The following is a 20,048-nucleotide window of genomic DNA, read 5'->3' as shown; positions in this document are numbered from 1 at the left end:
GATTGGGTTCCTTGTCCTCGTGATATATGGCTCCTCTTTTGAAAAATAAAAGAAAACTCTGGAAACATATTTCATCTTCTCACATATTTAGACTCAGATTTCAGTCTGAGTCATATTTCAGACTCTTTAAATGACAACTTCCCAAGCATATCAGTAGGAAAGGATGATATGCAAATGAAAATTAGCATATAGATGTCAGTTTTGGCCACAGAATCGATCAGACTGCAGTAAAAGTCCATGGGTCCTGATGGGATGCACCCGAGAGTGCTGAGGGAGCTGGTGGAAGTCATTGCTGGGCTACCCTCCATCATCTTTGAGAGGACCTGGGGAACAGGCGAGGTACCTGAGAACTGGAGGAAAGCCAATGTCACTCCAGTCTTCAAAAAAGGCAAGAAGGAAGAGCCAGGGAACTACAGGCCGGTCAGCCTCACCTCCATCCCTGGAAAGATGATGGAATAGCTTGTTCTGGACGTCATCTGAAGGCATGTGGAGGAAAAGAAAGCTATCAGAAGTACTCAACATGGATTCATCAAGGGGAAATCATGTCTGACTAATCTGATAGCCTTCTATGATGGCATGACTGGATGGATAGATGAGGGGAGGGCGGTAGATGTGGTCTACCTTGATTTAAGCAAGGCGTTCGACACGGTCTCCCACAGCATCCTCATAGGGAAGCTTAGGAAGAGTGGGCTAGATGAATGGACAGTAAGGTGGATAGATAACTGGTTGAAAGACAGAGCTCAGAGGGTCGTGATTAGGGGCACAGAGTCTAGTTGGAGATCAGTGACAAGTGGTGTTCCCCAGGGGTCAGTACTGGGCCCAGTCCTCTTCAATATATTCATCAATGACCTGGATAGAGTGCACCCTCAGCAAGTTTGCCGATGACACAAAGCTGTGGGGTGTGGCTGACACACCGGAAGGCTGTGCCGCCATACAGAGAGACCTGGACAGGCTGGAGAGCTGTGCAGAGGAACCTTACGAAATTCAACAAGGACAAGGGTAGGGTGCTGCACCTGGGGAGGAAAAACCCCCTGCACCAGGACAGGTTGGGGGCTGACCTGCTGGAGAGCAGCTCTGTGGAAAGAGACCTGGGAGTCCTGGGGGACAACAGGGTGACCATGAGCCAGCAATGTGCCCTTGTGGCCAAGAAGGCCAAGGGCATCCTGGGGTGCGTCAAGAGGAGTGTGGCCAGCAGGTGGAGGGAGGTCATCCTCCCCCTCTACTCTGCTCTGCCCTGGTGAGGCCGCACCTGGAGTACTGTGTCCAGTTCTGGGCTCCCCAGTTCAAGAGGGACAGGGAACTGCTGGAGAGGGGACAGCAAAGGGCTACCAAGATGATGAGGGGACTGGAACATCTCTCTCATGAAGAAAGGCTGAGGGATTTGGGTCTCTTCAGTCTGGAAAACAGACGGCTGAGGGGGGACCTTGTCAACACTTATAAATACTGAAAGGGTAGATGTCAGGAGGATGGGGCCAGGCTCTTTTCAGTGGTGCCTGGGGACAGGACAAGAGGTAATGGGCACAAACTTGACCACAGGAGGTTCCACCTAAACATGAGGAGGAACTTCTTTACCCTGAGGGTGGCAGAGCCCTGGCACAGGCTGCCCAGAGAGGTGGTGGAGTCTCCATCTCTGGAGACATTCCAAACCCACCTGGACGTGTTCCTGTGTAACCTGCTCTAGGTGACCCTGCTCTGGCAGGGAGGTTGGACTAGAGGATCTCCAGAGATCCCTTCCAACCCTATGGTTCTATGATTCTATGAAAAGTATAGGTGAACACTGGCTAAAGCACACCCAATCTTTTTGGAATTGCTTGCTGAGTGTACTTTGAAGCCTTTCCAGAGTATACAGGAAAAATCTCTTCAAAATTTCAGAAGTACAGCAGCCGTCTCCAGCTGAGACACATTTATAAACAGTAGACCTTCTAGGCCAAGTGCTCCATGTCTGATGATTTTTCTTAAGAAACAGGCCTTGCCTCTTATTTACTTTAAAAATATATTTATTGGGGTTTTTTTAATCTTTTCATTTAACAGAAGCTATTCTGATGGAAGCTAAAGTGATTTTTTAGCATGGATATTCTAAGGCTGTGAAAATGTCATGATTATCTTTTCTGTTTAAAACGAAATTTTGAAAAGTCTCTACGTTGCCCATAGTATTTATATTGGTATGAAAATTGTTTCACAGCTTAAGAGAGAATTTGGATCTAGAAACCTGGATGATTTCACACATGGGTTTTTCAGTTCTAGTAGAGAATATTGAAAACTTATGTGGATGTTTTTCTAAATGTTGTTTTGTCTTTTTCTTTTAATGTCAATGATCTTTAATAGTGTTTGCTAAGTCCTAACATTCAGCATTTTCTAGATGTCCTGTCTCTTTTAACTGAACTCGATCATCCTGATAATGCTTGATACATGCGGGAAAAATGCAGTACCTGGAAAACATGGAGTACCCGAGACATTATCTCTACCTTTTTTGTTCACTTGAAAATGAGTAACTAAAACTATATTATAACTTGGCTTCCTAATTTTCATTTAAGCAGGTATGGAGCATAGCATTGGAGTACTTATTCCATCTAACTCCAGCTCCGACAAGCCACTTTACATGCAGTAGCATGATACCAAAGAGATTGCCAGCAGATAAGACTTACAGAGCAAGACATATAGACTACAACAGATGCTTTCTGCACTGCTTATCCCAAAAGTATTCCTAGTACATTTATATAAATGATTATGAAAATATTGGCTATAAAACAATGTGTTTTATCTATTTTAGTAATTTAAGCAATGGTATTTATTAAATCCAAAGCTGAACAGACTGACTATACACATTGTTCATAGCAAAGCTCTTCAGTAATGGATGGCAAGGCCTTCAATGCAGCTGCACCCATTTAGATTAGTAAACATTATATTCTTAGATTTTCAGACAAGGATTATTAGCTGTGGATAAAAAAGACATTGTAGATTGCTTTGCTCTGCATTACTTCTGAAAATACCTCACAGTCTTTTACAAACAGTGCAAAAAATTCTGTTTTCCCATCTTTGCAAGCAGTAGCAATTATAATTGCAGGAGATAGCTGAAGCATAGTAAACCAGCCAAAACAGCAAAGACTAAAAGGCATAGGTACTGAGTCCAGTTACTTCCTACGAAGCTCAGGGGAATGATAAGGTGAAATCCATAATTTCTTCCATATAGGAGGAAAAAACAGCCTTTTAAAAAAAAAAAAAAAGACAAACTCCTAGAGAAGGGATGAGATAATTTCTTAGTATGTTTATGACAGTATTATCATTGCATTGCACCTATACCGTAACAAGTAACAAGATGCTCAGTACACGTCTAATACCTTTCAAGGACTTCAAGGCTCCCACTAAGCACTAAGAGATGGATTGTGACTGACCATTCTGTGACTACAGTGGATGATGGATGTATACTGCTTCCCTAATTAATGTGACCCACATGAGGACCAGGTAGGCTGTAGTCTTACCCAGAAGGCAGGAGCACAGGATCTGCAAAATCGCTCTTCTTTGGTTCTCCTCATACAGAAAAGAGAGCGAGCTATGTTTCTGTCCTTACCCCTCCTCCATGTCTGGACATGGAGAGGTAAATACACACCACATCTCAAAGGATTATAACTGGCCAGGCTTCCCACGGCGCAACTGAAGAATTCTAGGAAGTTTCCTTCTTTTTAAAGCAGACTGTTTCCTGATTTGCCCATATAACATTACCTCTTAATGATAATTTAACTGACTAACTGAACGGTATTAACTTAATCTGCTCCAAATTTATTACACTCCATAATGAAACTGCATTGAATCTGTGGGTGCAGTGTTTCCTGTTGGATGGTCAAATGTAAAGATTCCTGGAAACTTAGGTTGAGGATCTCACTAATAACATTTCATATCACAAAAACAATGGAGAGTCAAGGGAGGAGGGGGTGTGGTGGTTTGGTGGTTTTGGTTTTTTAACTTTTTTCCAGTTGTTAAACATTTTGCTCAAAAATTGAAAGAGACTTTTTTTTTCTTCTCCAAATAGCTGTTTAATCACTGTTTGAGGTTGAAAAAAGTGTGTTGGAGCAGATGGCAAGAACATAGGATTTAAGCAGGGGACAGATGTAACCATATTAGGGAGCCTGGAAGATAAATCTCTTGAAGTCTTGTGGCAGACGTGATCATTACTTTGTTTACATAGATGAAATATTACTAGTTTCAATTAACAGTTGCTGTTGTCCATATTTGGGATCTTTCCCCTTCAGATCGTCATTAAAACCTGTTGTAAATCATCATGTTTGTGCTTCTTCCATACTGTGCATAAATCATGTAGGCATCCCAGCATCTCCATTCTTTATGGAAAATGTGTAGATAGATATTTCTGCAACATAAAAAATGGTGTTTGCTTTCAATTCAGCAGTTTACAAGTACTGTATCTAATGATGTACTGTCTCCTGTGATGTACAGGGGTACTAGGAAAGCACAAAACGGAGGACATTGGTATTCAGCCTCTGTGCTGACAATCGTTCTTTGCCTCTAGCTCCCTCCCCGGTACTATCGGCATCGTCCTGTTGCAAACGGCTCCTCTTAGGGCTCTAACATAAAGCATGTTTCTGACTTTAGTACATCTGCAGCATAGGAAGGCAAAAAGTAAAGAACAGAATTCTCTTCCTGTGGAAAAATTCGTAGGTTGCGTGAGAGACAGTGAGGAAATAACGCGTTATCTGTGTCCAGCTTCCTCACTGCTTAGACTTGTGGAAGAACCTTTGTTGACCTTGGGAAAACAATGCTTTGCAGATGTAAAGAGGAAGTCCTCTTAAAGTGTGTGTGTGTGTGTGTATATACACACATGTTATTTTTATATATGTATATTTACGTGCATGTTTGGGTGAGTTCAGAAGCTGCTGCTTGGATACACTCTTTAAAAAGCTGTGATGTTAAAATATTAAGAAAAACCCAGAAACAGTTTGGCTGCTATTATGTTATAATTGCAACTCATCCCTTCATTGTTGCTGGAACTGAGAAACAAGTAGACGCGTATACCTAAGGAGGTGTTCTAGCATTAATCACAATACCTTTAGGTATTTAGGAGCAAATATTAGCAAATCAGTTGAACATACTGAATTAGAGCAGCTGTGAGGCATACATCCACTCTTCAGCACAGTTCTTGGTAACTTTTTCTTTCTCCAACTGTAAAATCTAAATACATAGGGTCTCTAGTGACTATTTGAACCAGATTTCTCTGGTCCGGATATTTTTATTCATTTGAATATTTTTTTGTGCTTACTTTCAAGTTTAACTGCGCCAACCGAAAATTCCATTTTGTTATGATTGAGGCAGGAAGCTCATCCTCCTTATTAAAGGGCAGAAGATATTATGTGTGTATTATGTAGTACGCATAAACATCCTCCTAAAAGACAGAGGAAGATGGTGATAGTTACAGCAATGGTATATTTATCTGGTTCTGACTCCTATTTTAGGTATAACAAAGCCAAGGATACCACAGAGAATCACAGATCAAAAAAGCAGGAATATGTAGGTGTAAATGTCACAGACTACTTACCTTACTAGAACCCAGATATTAATTGCACAATGTAAAGCACTGCATTTATAAAGTCAGACCTGTATAGATAAGCACTCCAAAACCAGGAAATAACAAAATTAAGGTGGCAGGTACCACAACTGTGCTTCAGCACTGTGACGCAGTCTTGAGATATGATTACACAGTTTCAACAAAAAATTATACAATTTTATTCTCATAAATTGACAAGTAAATTTAGCAATATTTTACATTTCTTTAGTGTCTCTCACCTTGATGTGCGGTATGAATTAAGTGCAGCTAGACTCATGGAATAACTTAGTCAAAGAGTAAGAATAGAAAATAGTACTTACACATTACATAAATAAAGTATTTTCTACTATATTCTCATTCCTTAGGGAACTACGTGCTTTAGCAGTTATCAGGTTGGGACATCTCCTATCAAACTGATTTTAACTAATGACTTTTTATGATAATAACTGATTCTAGATTCAGGCAATGTTAGAAGAACTTTACTTAGTGCCAAGTAATTAGTAATTAATGAAGTGCAAACTAGGTGCCAAAATGTAAGCTATACCCTTTCAAATCATTAGTTTCCAAAACAAGATTAAGAAGTATCTTTTCTGCAATACACGGGAAACTTAGTTGAAAGGCAAAAAAATTAATTTGATTTTATATTAATGTATAGTTTTAATCCCAGAGCTTTGAATGCAGCATGATATGTTCAGTCATAATCAAATACAATTTCTCTTTTTTCCTTAAAAATTTTAGAATAATTTGTATTGTAATCTACACAAGAAAAGCTGATTAAAGTAACTTACATTATACATTTTTTAATCTAAAATGATTATGTGATCTTCTGGTAATGCAAGTATAATAAACAGTGACTGTACTCTGCTGGCATTTTATAGACTTAGATTTTACAATACCAAGTGCTTCAAATTTCAGTCTCAACATTTCATTGTAGCTGCTCCTGCAAACATACTGCAGTTTGTGTATGGAAGCACACACATTTTATGTTGCTGAATGCAAAAATGTTTTTGATCTGTGAAATTAGAGATATACCAATAAATTTCCATCCTGTCAGCTGGTAAATAATGTTGAAGATGCAAGCTGTTGCTTTCAAAAGGAAATGTTATATATGCTATATAGTTTGAGGTTTTCTATGTACGGTGAAGCTATTCTTTCAGAGAAGCGTAGCTTCTTTGTTGGGTAGTGAATTATATAAATAATCATTGCTAATAAAATTTGGGATAAGTATGTCTGAAAAATAACTTTTGAGATCCATAGTACATAATTATTCATCAGAATACTTATCTGCAGGATGAACAGACAAATACCATTTCTAGATTTGTTCTCTCAGGTGAAAGTGGTGATGGCAAGTGTGATGTCCTGTGGGCTGTAAGATTTTCAGCAACGTTCATTTGGAATGATTCATGTAACTGTTCAGGTTTGGCCCTCTGCACCCATTCCCTCGCAGTCTGCCAGTCACAAGTGACAAGCAGTTTCCTGTCACTTTTGACAGCAGCTTTCTTCATTATAACCAACTATTTTGCTACATATTTTCATCTAGTAATTTCCTCTCTTTTTGATGCTTCCTGTGACTTGAATATTTAACAGCACAGCTGCAATAGTCAATTAATAATGAATTTTAAATGGAATATTCAGTATAATGTGGAAAATCTGAACCTATAAAATAATAAGGAACATCAGCTATGTGTATAGAGTGGGCAACTGAATATTGGAAGGTGGTATCTTGGAAAAGGTTTCAGAATCATAGGGGAAAAGCAACTAAACATGGGGCTCTAGTGTAAAATTGTGGCATTTCAGCACTTAAGTGGATTTGGGCTTTTCATTTTCACAGTGTAATGTACATTCTCCTTCCCACTTACTCTTTAAAACTCTTTTTGATATGAAATGACGGCATAGCATCCAACATTTTCTGGTTTTCTCCGTTTTGTGTCTTGACACATTGAGTGCATAACTTGGTTCATATTCAGAGGAGAGATTTCTACTATTACCTAGGATGCTGGTGTATTTCTTAAACCTTTGGTTTAGACCTGTCTACGATGTATAACCATGTTTCCTCCTGTATGTACTGTGTTGATTGATGACTATTTATCTATATTAAATTTGTCACTATATTGTCTTTCTACACAGTTGGGTCACTCCGAGTATCTTCACAATCTGACCCACAATTGTGAATCACTTTCTGTCCTCTACAAATGTTGTCTTCTTCTGTACAGCCCTTTTTCTAGATTATTTTTAAGGGTATTTACCACACAAGTCGTATCACAAAATCTTAAAAACACCTGACTCTTTTGGCTTTTCACCATGATTATGAATGACTGTGCATTCTCCTGTTTCATTTATTTGTTTGGTCCATGACATTGCTTCTTCCTCACAACCCAATATGTAGTTTTTCTGGAAGCATTTAATGAGTGAACTGCAAAATGTCTTTCAAAATTTATATCACTGAGCCCCTCTATCCACCACTTAACTAATGTGGAGAAGCTTGTTTTGTGAGACAAAGTATTTTGTCTCCTGCTTTGGTCGAGAAGAATACCTCACAAAAAATTACCTTTGCTTCCCCTTTCTGAGGTGTCCTTACTTCCTTTTTTTAAAATTTTCTTTTCTTACTATAATCTTTTCTTATTTCTGTGTTAAAAGTTGTTGTGGTCCCAAAACTGGTGAAACATTTTTTCCATTCACTGACGTACCTGCTAAATACTTTGCAGGGTGGCATTTCATTTTCCTTTCATTTATCCTGGTTCAGAATGAGTTTCAAACTATGCCAGATCACTGTGGTAAAAAAAAAACAACCAAAACCAAAAAAAAACCAAGAGGAAAGAATGTTCTCTTTCTAGGCACAAAACTTTATTAAAATTGGGAAAATGGCTCTGTACCTAAATGTAATGCCTTTCTGCTTTACTGTTGAACTTGTGCCTAGTTTCTCAAATCCTTCCTCCTTTATTTTCCTGTCACGGTTTTAAAAGCTGGTACCATCTTTCCAGGCTGCTCTACTCATTTAATCTGGGCCTCTCAAGTATGCTTTGGATCCCAGTATCTATATTCTCACCAGACTGCAACTCATATTAAAAATCAGGCAGTATGCATAGCAGGTGGCTATACATTGCATTAAAAATGCATAGCAGGTGGCTATATATTGGATGGTAGCAATGGGTTATTCAGTATACAATTACCAGCTCCATCTCCCAAGGATGTGAAGGAAGCAGTAACTATCGTAATTCCATGACAAAATGAAAACAAGTAAATTCACAGGTTAATGAGATTAGCTATTGTTTGCAAAGCATTCTGAATATGTATAAATGCTATTAATTATTATAATAACTCACTCGGGCTGGAGCCTCCCTGGTGAGGGGGGTGTAAATGGAAAAGTGGGTGATGCCAAGTCCTGTCTCCATGACAGCTGCATTGCCAACTCTTGTGACTTTGGGGCAATTCTTGCAAAATGTGTCCATTTTCTGAGAGCTTTCACTCCTGCAACGATGCAAACACCTTGAAGGCCTTGCTTTCCTCTTGGAAGCTAACTTCCCAACGACTGTGGGAGAAAAATCTAGAAAGTCTTTGCTGCACTGCGTTCCTTCCTAACATGCAAATTTCTTAGCTAATGAATGCTTTTCTTCCTTTTAATAAGCAGGGGCAGCGGTGCCCCACGGGGAGATCTCGGTTTTTCCGAACCCACCCCCCGCTCCTCGTTTCAAGCGGCGGGAACGACGAGGCCCCGTCACAGGGACAGAACGCAGAGCGGCCGCCCGCGGAGGAGGCCGCGCGGGGGGCGGAACACACAACTGCCGTCAGACGCTCCTCACCGCGAGGCCGCCCCGCGCGCCGCCGCGTCGCTAACGGCAACCCGCGCGGGCGTGGGGCACGCGCGCCTCCCCCCCCGCCCCCAGCAGCGCGCGCGCCCGCCCGTTGAACCACTTGGGCGCCGGGGTGAGGAAACGGGTGAGGGGGTGTGTGTGTGAGGCGCGCGCCGGGCCGTTGAGGCGGCGCTTGCGCGGTCCGCACTCGGCGCTGGCGCGGCGCCACCACGGGAGAGGAGGCGGGGCCGACGGGGCTCGACGCGCATGCGTAGCTGGCGGAGGGCGCCCCCCCCCCCCCCCCCTTCCCCCCCCTCCCCTCCCGCGCGTGTATGTGTGTGTGTGAGGGAGTGTGTGTGAGCGTGTGGCACTGCCGCCGGCGGCTCCCCCGCAGGAGCGCAGCCCGGAGGCGGCGAGCGGCGCCGAGCCACCGCGGGCGGAAGGGAGCCCGGCAGCCGGAGCGGCTTCCCCGTCCTCACCCGCCCCCTCGCTCATCCATCCATCCCTCCTTCCCTCCCTCTCGCAGGTGAGCCGAGCTGTCGCGGGGAGGAGGGGGAGAGGGAGGGAGGGAGGGAATCGGGTGGCCCGCGCCCGCCTCCGCGGGGGAGCCGCGGCGGAGCTTATTGTCCGGCGCCTCGGGGAGGAGGAGAAAAAGGAGGCTTAACCCCGGCTCCCACGCCGGGCCCTGAAGGGCTGCCGGCCGGGGATTGGAGGCGCGCCGTCCCCTCCCAGATCCGGGGAGGGTCCCGGCTCCCAGCCGTCACCCCGCCGCCGGCCGGCGCTTCACGGAGCCGCGCGCTCAGCCGCCCACCTGTCGCCCGCCTCCTCACACGGCCGCCGCGGGGGGCGGCGGCGGGCAACGGGGTGCTGTTCCCCCGCGGACCGGGCCGGCGGCTCGGCAGCGCCCTCTCCCCCGGCAGTGTGCGCGGGGTGCGTGTGCGTGTGGGGTGTGTGTGTAGGGTGACGGCGCTGCCTGGGCTGCACCCCCCCGCACTCCCTCCTCCCCTGGCCTTGCTGCAAGATGGAGGGATGCGTGGCTGTGGAGCGAGGCCTTCAGTCATTTAAAACTTCCCCCTCCGCTACCTGCGTGAGGTACTGGAGAGCAGGTTGCGGCCTGGATGGTGGAGGGAGGTGGGGTAGCTGCCGCCCTCCGCTGTCTAGAGAGGGTCCGGGGGAGCAGCCGCAGCCAGGGCGAGGGGGTCGTTTGCGTGTGTGGGGACGGGCAGAGCCGTGTTGCCGCGTGGGTCAGCGGGCTCCGCGCCGCGGAGGGGGGGTGGCGCGGTGGCTGTCGCCGTGAGATACGGCTATCCGGTCAGCCCTTCCCCGGGGGGGGCTGGGGCACCTTCACGTCGAATGGGGCCAAGTTACCGTGACAGGAGGGGTAGGGCGGCACGACCCCGGGCGGCGGTGGGAGGGGTATTCAAGGTATCAACACGACATAGCGTTTCTTTTCTGTAAAGCGGCGTAAGTTCAGAGCACCAAGAGCGTGTTGCCTTGCGGTGGACAGGGATCTGCTTTAGAGGGTGGACAAATAGATGCTGTTTATTTGACATGAGGAGTGTTTGGCACGTTTCTTTCTTGGCAGCAGGCACTGGAAAAGCAATTATATAGATATATTTTAAACTGAGATGAGTGGTGATGATAGGTTAATAGTTTGAAGTAACTTGTCCCTGTGTGTTTAATAGTAGTTACTGGCCTGGTGAAATTGTGTGGATATGTTTATCTGTTTGAGAGATCCCTATGCTGACAAAAGGTGCCTTTGCACAGATTTTACCCCCCCCCCATCCCTATGCGGAGTTAAGGGGCTTTGCTATCCCAGATAGCTAGAAGAAACATGCTATTTTTTTTCAAATGGGCTAGGTGGATAAGCAGGCGATAAAATGCTTTCTAGGCGTATGGTTTTTGAGTTTCTCTCAAGACTGGAAAATGTCATAGGATGCACAATGATTATTTTCTTTTTTTTTTCTTGTCACTGCCTGCCTCTGAAGCTGACTTGATTTTAGTCATATTGTCGTGTTTTGTTTCTAAGCAAAATGGGCTTAACTTTCTATTCACATCAAAGAGTGGTTTTCAGCCTTTTTTGATAGATTGTGGTTTTTAGTGGTTGTGCACATTTTTAATGAACTTTGACTTGCCAGTTGTTTCTTTAATCTTTATTAGGTCTCAGTAGACTATTAGAAATCATACATGGACCAAAGGTTGAAAACTGCTGATACTGCGATGATACTTTTGTATTATCTTCATGCAAATGGTTTAATTCTTGTCCCTCTTAAAACAACATCAAATACAGAACAGTGAGGAGCAGAAAAATATGTTGTTTCCCAGAGCTTTCTGTTGACAACATAGATGCATTTTTTTCATGTATTATTGTAAGGTTTATTATCTATGATAATATAGCCAGAGGACTTCCATTGGCACCTCTACATGAGCTGTACTGACTTGGGCCCTGCTTCTGTAAATTGATATGATCCACACGGGTGGTAAAACTGCTTGAGCGAATTGGTACCATCAAGTACCACAGTATAACATAGTGTAGTAGTTGGTAATTACTTGTCATCTTTACTAGCAGTGCCTCTGGTTAGTCTGAAAAATATTTCATATTTCTGGGATAAATAATTAAGTATCATTTATGTTTTGTGGTTTTGTTATTTGTGTTTGTTTTTTTTTAATGGGAAATCTCTTGCAGAAGCACAACTATTACTGCTTTGTACAGCTTCTGCGCATCCCTGTGTGGGGGTTGTCTGCAGTCTTGCTCAGAAGTTCGCTAAAGCTAGGTCACTTGAATTGAAAGAGTGCCCTCTGGTGACATCTGTGTTTAGGTTTGAACTGTATGTAAAGAAGCACTCTTGCTAGTCTGAAATTAAATTGTCCTCCCAACTAGGCTGGAGATGTATTCTGTGCTGAAATGCTATTGTGGCATGGCTGACATGGGGGACAAGCAGTCACTTGCAAATACATGTGGAAGATGTACAGCAGTCACTTGGAGTCTGTTATCCCCCTTGTGAAATAGTCTACCTCATAATTTATTTTGCTGGATTTTGATAAGCAATGTTTGATTCCTCAGTCTAATGGAGAAAAAAACCCAAACCCTCTTCATGAGGTTATCCTGTTTACTGTCAGGTGTGTTGTTTTTTGTTTCCTTTCTCTGAAACCTGCATTTATACAGGAGAGATCTTTTCCCTTCCACCCTTGTATCTTGCAGGTGATTGCGTAGATTGAAAATCCCAATATTTAGATATTTTATTGATCTTGATACTGCTCAGCACCAGTGAACAAGTATGAAGTTACAGAGCTAACTCTTTAACTTCATTTACTTGTGTAAACTTTGATTTTAAAATTGGCTATATTTGTAATAAATGTGTTTAAGACTTCAGAAAGTTATCAAAGTCTTGGTGTGCTAATGTTCTGCTTGACATGTCTTTGAATATTAAAAGATTTGAGTTGATAAGGACACACCTCCATTTTAAGCGGTTTCTTCTCCGATTTTTTTTTTTTTCATTGAGATTAGGGATTAATCTTTTCCTTTATATTTGCTTGGAGCTGAGTCATTTGGGCTCCTCCTTTCATTCAAATAAAGCTGAGTTGAAAACTTCCTCTAAGGGTGGGGAGTGTAATTGGTTGCATTTTGTCAAAGCATAAGACATCAAAGGCATGGTGTATTTCTGATCTGAGTGTTGTTTTACAGCCTTTGTTAGAAAAGATACTTAAAAATGCATTTTCAAAATAATGAGAAAACATTTATGTTAATAACCTTTACATTTAGATACCTGGAACTGCTGCGTTAGAAATCATCTTTTAATATTTGTTTGTGTGTAATATTGCATGAACAGAAGCTTTGTGTGCTTCATGTTTTGTCTATTTATGAACTAATCACCTTAAAAGACTGCTAAAGCAAGAGAGTCTTAGTGTTACAGTTGGTTGTTTTAAGTAGATGCTCTGTATGCTTACTCCCCTACAACATGTGAATGTGTGACTGCAACTCTTCTTCCTTTACAAAGATCCTTAAAGGCCTGCTATGACTCCACGGAAAATGGAATCCTTGTGGGCAAGCTGGTACCACCCAGTATTCTGCTGGGTGAGCAGAAAGGGGGCATCTAAAATTGGATATTGTGTAGTGTCAGAGGGCTTGCAACTCTTGCTGCTGCAGTGTCAGTCCAGTCACTGAGCTAAGCTGGTGACAGCAGCTTTATGCACTCAGGAGGAGCTGTGTAAAGCGGAGAAGGTGGGGGGCACGAAAAAGGAGAGGGTGTCCCAAAGTCACAGAAGGGGAGGATGTGTTCAGCAGCATGGTACCTTCTGAACATCTGAGCGTCTTGCTGTGACTTTCAAAAGTTAGCATGGTTGTAAGTGATCATTGAACCTGCTTGCTGGCTGAGGAAGAGGGAGACTATTTCCTGTCAGTTTATTAGGAGAGTTTGCCTAGGAAAACTGACCCATTCACTGAATCTTACAGTATAGCAAAATAAAATACTGGGAAATCTAGTGGGCCAGTACTAAGTATTTTAAAATACAATGTTCCTGACATGCATAAAAGGTTAGTCTTTACTCTCTTGGGCTCACTGTTCTGAGGTGTGCTACTCTGGAGTACGCTCACAGCTGGTCTTTTCAAAACTTCCTACAGGCTTCCAGATTGGTTGTAGACTGTCAAATGGTGCAAATGGTGTCTTCCTTGAACCCAAGGAGATGCCTCTCAGATTGCTTGCTATCCTGGCTTTATTGTCAGTGTAACTTTTTCCATGTCTGTAACATCAGTTCAGATAAGTGACAGCCTCCATGTCTATTGCGTGTCTTTCCCTAAGTAAGGATAGGATTCCCTTTTCCTTGTGCTGCCTGTGTTGTCTTACAGTCCCAACTACAAGACTGACAGTATAGGTAGAGCTGTAGGGAAATAATGCTGGGGAAAAAAGAAGCCGTGTACCTTGCAGGTCCCAGAAGCCCTGCCCTTGTTTTTGTAGCGCTGCACCAGTCAGGCTGTGTTTTGGCTTTGTGTCTGTATCGGGTGCATCAACAAGTCAGGGTTTTCTGCCCCAGAAAATCTCTAGGTGTACTGCATCACACCTTTCTGCCTGACACCAAAAGGCTCAAGAACTGCTTGGTCAGAATATCAAGAAACACTCATCAGCTCCTCAAATGCATCGTATTTGTGGTTTAAAAACTTGCTTATTTCACAGTGATAAAGAGCAGCCTCCTTTGTTAAAGATGCATGTAAGCATGTAATACGGCAGTTGATTTGATGCCAAATTTGAGAGCACAAAGCATCTGTTGCTGCTTGATGGTTAAATGGAAGCCCCGCCCTTTTTTTCTCTTGGAGGCAGATATTGCTTGCAGTCCCCTATGGAAGGATTCATCTTGGTGCAAACTCTTAATAGTTATTTATTCTGTTTCTTTGATGTGTTGGACTTGCAACCTGTTCTCCCTGCCTGTTTCAGAATTTCGTTTATATGTATACATACAAATACATTTTGTAAGCAGTGTAAGCTTTCGATTGGAAGTGAACTGAGAGAGGCATGTGCCTGTTTTCTCTGGTCTGTCTGGGGAGACTCTAAGTCTCCCCCATAGTTTGCAAGTGTGACCACAACAGTTAATGTAGCTCACTGCCTCATCAGCATGTAGTTGAGATTTGAACATGGATTAGAACAAGCTGGCTGAAGTTCAATCCAGATAAAATATACATGGTGATGTGGATGTAATTATCAGCCTTCCTAATTGAAGGAGTGCATTTGCCATTAGGTAGAAGTGTTAGTGCCCTCTGGTGACTCAAGTTTATTAGTTGTTAGCAATCATATTGAAGCAGTAAATTTTTTTTTTTTTTTAAATCTTTGACTAGAAGATTGAGACCTCCTAACCTGATTAGAGCTGAGTAGAATTTGGGTGGAAGTCCTCTCTGCCCCTCCTCCCATTGGTTTTAGGTAGTTGTAGCAGTTCCTAGTGGAATTAACGAAATATAAGTTGGGGAGAGCCTGGGTCAGTTAAGGAAGAAAGAAGAGCATGCCCGGGGATAAGCAGAAATGCCAGAGAGGGAGACTGATTATTAAGCTTGCTATGGGGTCCTGTGCTGAAAAGTGGCCGACCCAGCTTAGTAATTCCTTGGCGCTCACAAATCTCTTCACTTACACTGCTCCTACAATATGTCTGTAGTGTGTCTGAGGGCTGGAGCGCTCAGAGGACAGAGAAGAAATACATAACGGGGGTTGCAGAGAAGTTTGAGATGTGCTGGCTTTCATGCTGTAGCTCCATTTTAAAGCAATTTGGAGGCAAAATGTAGTACAGAAGGTTTTGCTGCCTTTGGAGATGTTTCAGTAGGAGTCAGTGGCACTGATGCTTTGGGATGTATGTGTTACCTCTTTTTCTCTTTAATGGAGCTGTGGCATTGGCAGCAATCAATTAAGTCTGAAGTGACCTAGGACTGGCTATCAACTCTCTGACCATTGTTGTAGTAGTGTGGCATTAAAAGCTGTTTGATTTGTGACTCCCTCATTATTCATTAAGGGACAGCTTTGTGACTATGGAATTTGCTCTCCTCATTGAGACGGGCTCAGATTGATCATGCTGGGGAAGAGGAATATTGATCTTTTTTAAAAGCTGAAGGTGTATTTTTTAGATAATGGTAGCTAGATAAAACTGGCAGAGATCCTGAAAAAGTGATCTTAATGCAGTTTGTAAATTGGATTGCACGTTATTTAGGTGCCATGGGTTTGGGATAATTGTCTAAACTATAGTATTATATTTTCATTTAGAATAAATGGTGTAATGTCACAGAATGTCTGGAGTTGGACCAATAAGTTAATAAACAGGACTAGTACAAAGCACGTTTTTTGCTGTGATACAATCTTTTCAGATTAATGTATAGGCAGGCAGAACCCTCCAAAGAAAAGCTGAAAGTCTCAATTTATGAAGTTTTTCTTTGAATGCTTCATGTGTGATTTGTATTTGAAGAGGTATGTAAGCACACATGGATTTGCAACATGTTAGTTCCATGTAAAACTCAAATTTGTAAACTCTTTAAAAGGTTGTGTTTCTAGTCCACTTGGTTTATTGCCAAGTTGTTAGTTTAGTCTTGTAATTTCTTTTAGGTTCTGTTACTTGTTTGATAATGTGGGGGTTCTCCACAGTTGTAACTAATTTAAGTTGGTTTGTAACTGAATTAGGTTTTGACCCCACATGCAGTGGGTCAGCTTCTTTATTGATTGCTCACTTCTCTAAGTGTTTTGGCAGAAATACTAGTAGAATGAACTGCATCAGGGAACTTACCCAGCTAAGAAATTAAGCTGCCCTTTTTTTTTTTTTGTCCTTGCCTTGTTTTTCAGTTTGATAGTTCCCCCAAACTGTTTATTCTTCAACCATATAAAATCTTGCGCTGATGTCATGGCAGAGAAAGGAATGAAAAAAAGCAATTAGTGGTGGTGATGACTGGCAAGTACAAAATCAGAGTTCCCATAAACCAGCTGAAATCAATTAAGTGGATCACTTGTCCCTTTGGTTATAGCTGAGCTTGTGGAGTGCTGATTTCTGATCTTAGAGCACAAGCTCAACTCTATCTTGAATCCCTAACTTGGTTTGCAAGTCTGGGAACTTGGGGAAAAACGTTTCAGATTTTGTGCAGAAATATTTGAGGCATTATGGGATCCTTATAACGTTTCTGATAATTCCTTTTGCATAGAGCTAAACTTAACAGTCATTGCATCTTTTGGAGTAGGCTGGTAGGTAAGTTGGGAATGATGATGGTGTTACTGGAAATTTGGTAATACAGCCATTGGTCTGATCAAGCAAAAACTAATCCAGAAGCCTGTAAAGTATTTTGTGGATTCCAAAAGCATCTGTGATCACCTTACTTGTGTGAAGTGTTAGAATGCTGGTAGCACTGCTTAGTTTCTTAAGTGTACGTTTTGGATCTCAAAATGCACGTAAACTGTTTGAAGTGCTAAATCAATGGAATAAAAAAAATGGCCCAAAGATTTGGGCTATGCTCTCTCCCGTTAATGCATCACTGTTTTGTGCTGTCATTAGTTAGTAACTCTAATATCATGAGGTGTATTGATAAAGCATATGGTTAAGTGGATGACACATCTTATTTCCTCTCCTACTCCATCACACACATAATTAACTTTCTCTGTGTGGTTAAAGGGCATCTGAACTGTGCTGCTGTTGCTAGCAAGCCCAGACCACTCTGCCAACAGCCTTGTCTTTAATTACCGGACAGTTTTCACATGTGCTTTATTGGTAAGTGTACCTGAGTAGTGTCAGCTATGTCATTTATTTCTAGAATAATAGTCATGTACTTTTAGACTGACCGGTTTGTTTTGGGTGTTAGTTGTCAGGCTTGCCTGCTAAGTACCTTTAAATAATTCTGATATTCTTATTGATCAAACTTTTATGGAAATATACCAACAGGCATTTTGGAAAGGAGTAATGTATAAGAAGAGTAGAATCCATTGAATTCAGTCCTTCCATCCAGTTGAGGTAATCTTCAAGTATCTTCTAGAGCTCAGAGTGCAAAATTACTGAAGGCTTAGCAAGATTTCTTCTTAGCTGCACACTAGCCCTGTGCCTCTGAGAACCGTGAACGTGGTGGACAGCGAGCAGCCTGAAACTTGAGATGTTTATTAGGGCGGATAAAACCTGGGCCTTGCAGGTCTGCCTTTAATATAGGATGAGGATAAACCTTACCTAGGTATAAGGCTTTATTATTATTACTTTTTAATATGCCATGCATGAATGATGTCAGGTGTGCATTTTCTAAGGAAACTTTTTGATTTTATTTATATATAATAGCAAATGTCCCTCTGTTGTAGAAATGTTTTTGCTGCTCCCTGTTTGAAAAGTGCTTGGCTAGCCACCCAGCCGTATTGATGATACATAATTTCTTCTAATCCACTCGTTTGTGGGTTTGTTTTTTTTTTTTTTTTCCCCAATCTGGGTCTATTTTAGTTTTATTTTGAACAGATTTTGCCAGATAACTCTTTCATAATAGATTCTGGTATTCTTAGTGATATGCCTTACTAAAAGTGCTTTTCTCATTACTAATGGACAATAACTTTCCTTCTGATCCAGTCTAGTGTATGGCACTTCCAGTCATGGTAATAGATAATTTTTAATGCTACTTTAAACAAGTACGTATTGTATTATGCTGGACAAGATCTTCATTACAAATGTACCAAAGGTGGTAGTAGTACCAAATCTAATCACAGTATGAAACTGTGATTCTTTGGTTATTTTTTTTATACCCTTGTGTAGATCTAGCTATGCTGGCAGAAAGTTATTTTATTTGTGGAAGTTGTTCAGCTCTACTGACAATATGTATTAAAATGTTCAAAGTGTCCACCCAGAATACTTCTAAAGGAATTTGGAGAGAAAAATGGTGTTAATCAAATTGTAGTCAGGAGATCAAACAAAAAGGCAAGCTTGATACTGTTCTCGCTTGAGGTGAGTGCCAGCCATACAGTGTTTTATAAAGTTGAAGGCATATTAAAGTGATACTAAAGAAGTGGGAAAACTGCTTTTGAGATACAGTATTTCTTTACCTTTGAAGAAACGGCAGCTATTCATAAGCAGATAGTGTGCTTTAGGACCTGCTTGCAGGTAGGGCTTCCTCAGTGTCTGCATGTAATGGCTTGCCCTTGTACTTAATTAGCTTGCTGACTCTTTTTTCTTTTTCTTTTTTTTTTAATGTGGATACGGTCTGTGTGATGACAGAACTCAAACTGTATTTCATGCTGTGACTTGTGTTTAATACTTCTGAAAACTCAATCTTGTCTCTTTTCTGAAGCTGTCTTAGTGGTAGAAAGGCTTCTTACTTAGGTCCTAGTTCGTGTTTCAGATAAGGTAATTTAACTTCTCTTAAAAGAAGTATTCATGAAAATCTGTGTATAAGCTAGCATTCAGGGACTTCAGTTTGTTAAAGAGATATGTCTAAAAATTGTTAGAGACCAGTAATCAGAATTACTTTAGTTTCTTCTCTTTTTAGTTATGGATGTTGTATGACTAGGAGAGGGAAAAGAATTATCTGTGTATTTGTTGTTACATGATGCCAGATTTTTTTTTGTGTGTACGATGGAAAGTTTTAAAGCATTTAAGGTGATATTATGCCAGGGCATCTAGAGAAACTTAGCAAAAATCTTTTTTTTTTTTTTTTTTTTTCCTGTGAAATTGTGTGCCTTCCCTAATCAGTTTGATTAGCTTATGGGAGAAAACTGGAATGCCCATGGGTCTGGAAGCAGAGTAGTACGGTTTGTTATAAGTCCGAAGTGAATATATGCAAAACGGGTATGAATTTTTAAACTAATTTAGACTTAGCGTAACAAAGGTGTATACGCTAATGATTTAAGGCGGCAAAGTTTAGTTGAGGAATAATTCTTGATCTGAATTTTATAGCTTAATTAGAAGACAATAAAGACATTAATTGAAAGGGTATTCCTGAGGCCAAAAAGCCTTTTGTAAAGGATAGCTTAGGAAAATGTAAAATCTGTTGTGCAGACCTATATAGTAATATAAATCCAAATGTACGCCGTATACATGTTAGGCTAAGTTAGATAGTCATAGAAATCTAGTTATCCTATGTTAAGTCATACTGCTAAAAATGGACAATTTTTTCATAAATAACGCAAGTAGCTAACATGAAAGATGTCTTCATTTGTAAATAAAGGTATATTGTAGGAAAGTTGAGAGCTTTAAGTAATTACTTCAGCTCTACATATTTTTTTTTT

The 20,048-nt window shown here is 41.5% G+C and overlaps 1 protein-coding gene across 7 annotated transcripts in view; it reads left to right on the top strand.

The window, feature by feature from the left end:
• RALGPS2 (Ral GEF with PH domain and SH3 binding motif 2) overlaps nucleotides 1-20,048 on the top strand; it is a 156,992-nt gene that overhangs the window by 11,517 nt on the left and 125,427 nt on the right. For 2 of the 7 annotated variants that reach the window (XM_063342814.1, XM_063342818.1), the window contains exon 1: nucleotides 9,680-9,871. The exons of 2 other annotated variants lie outside the window; for them this stretch is intronic. The gene's annotated coding sequence lies outside the window, so the exon portion shown is untranslated. Of the gene's footprint in view, nucleotides 1-9,679; nucleotides 9,872-10,003; nucleotides 10,276-10,338; nucleotides 10,438-20,048 lie in introns of those variants that run through there. 3 more of the 7 variants (XM_063342820.1, XM_063342819.1, XM_063342816.1) reach the window with 2 other exon arrangements.

Source organism: Chroicocephalus ridibundus, chromosome 8 (assembly GCF_963924245.1).
Source record: "Chroicocephalus ridibundus chromosome 8, bChrRid1.1, whole genome shotgun sequence".
Taxonomy (NCBI): domain Eukaryota; kingdom Metazoa; phylum Chordata; class Aves; order Charadriiformes; family Laridae; genus Chroicocephalus; species Chroicocephalus ridibundus.
This window is presented reverse-complemented; position numbering and strand designations above follow the sequence as displayed.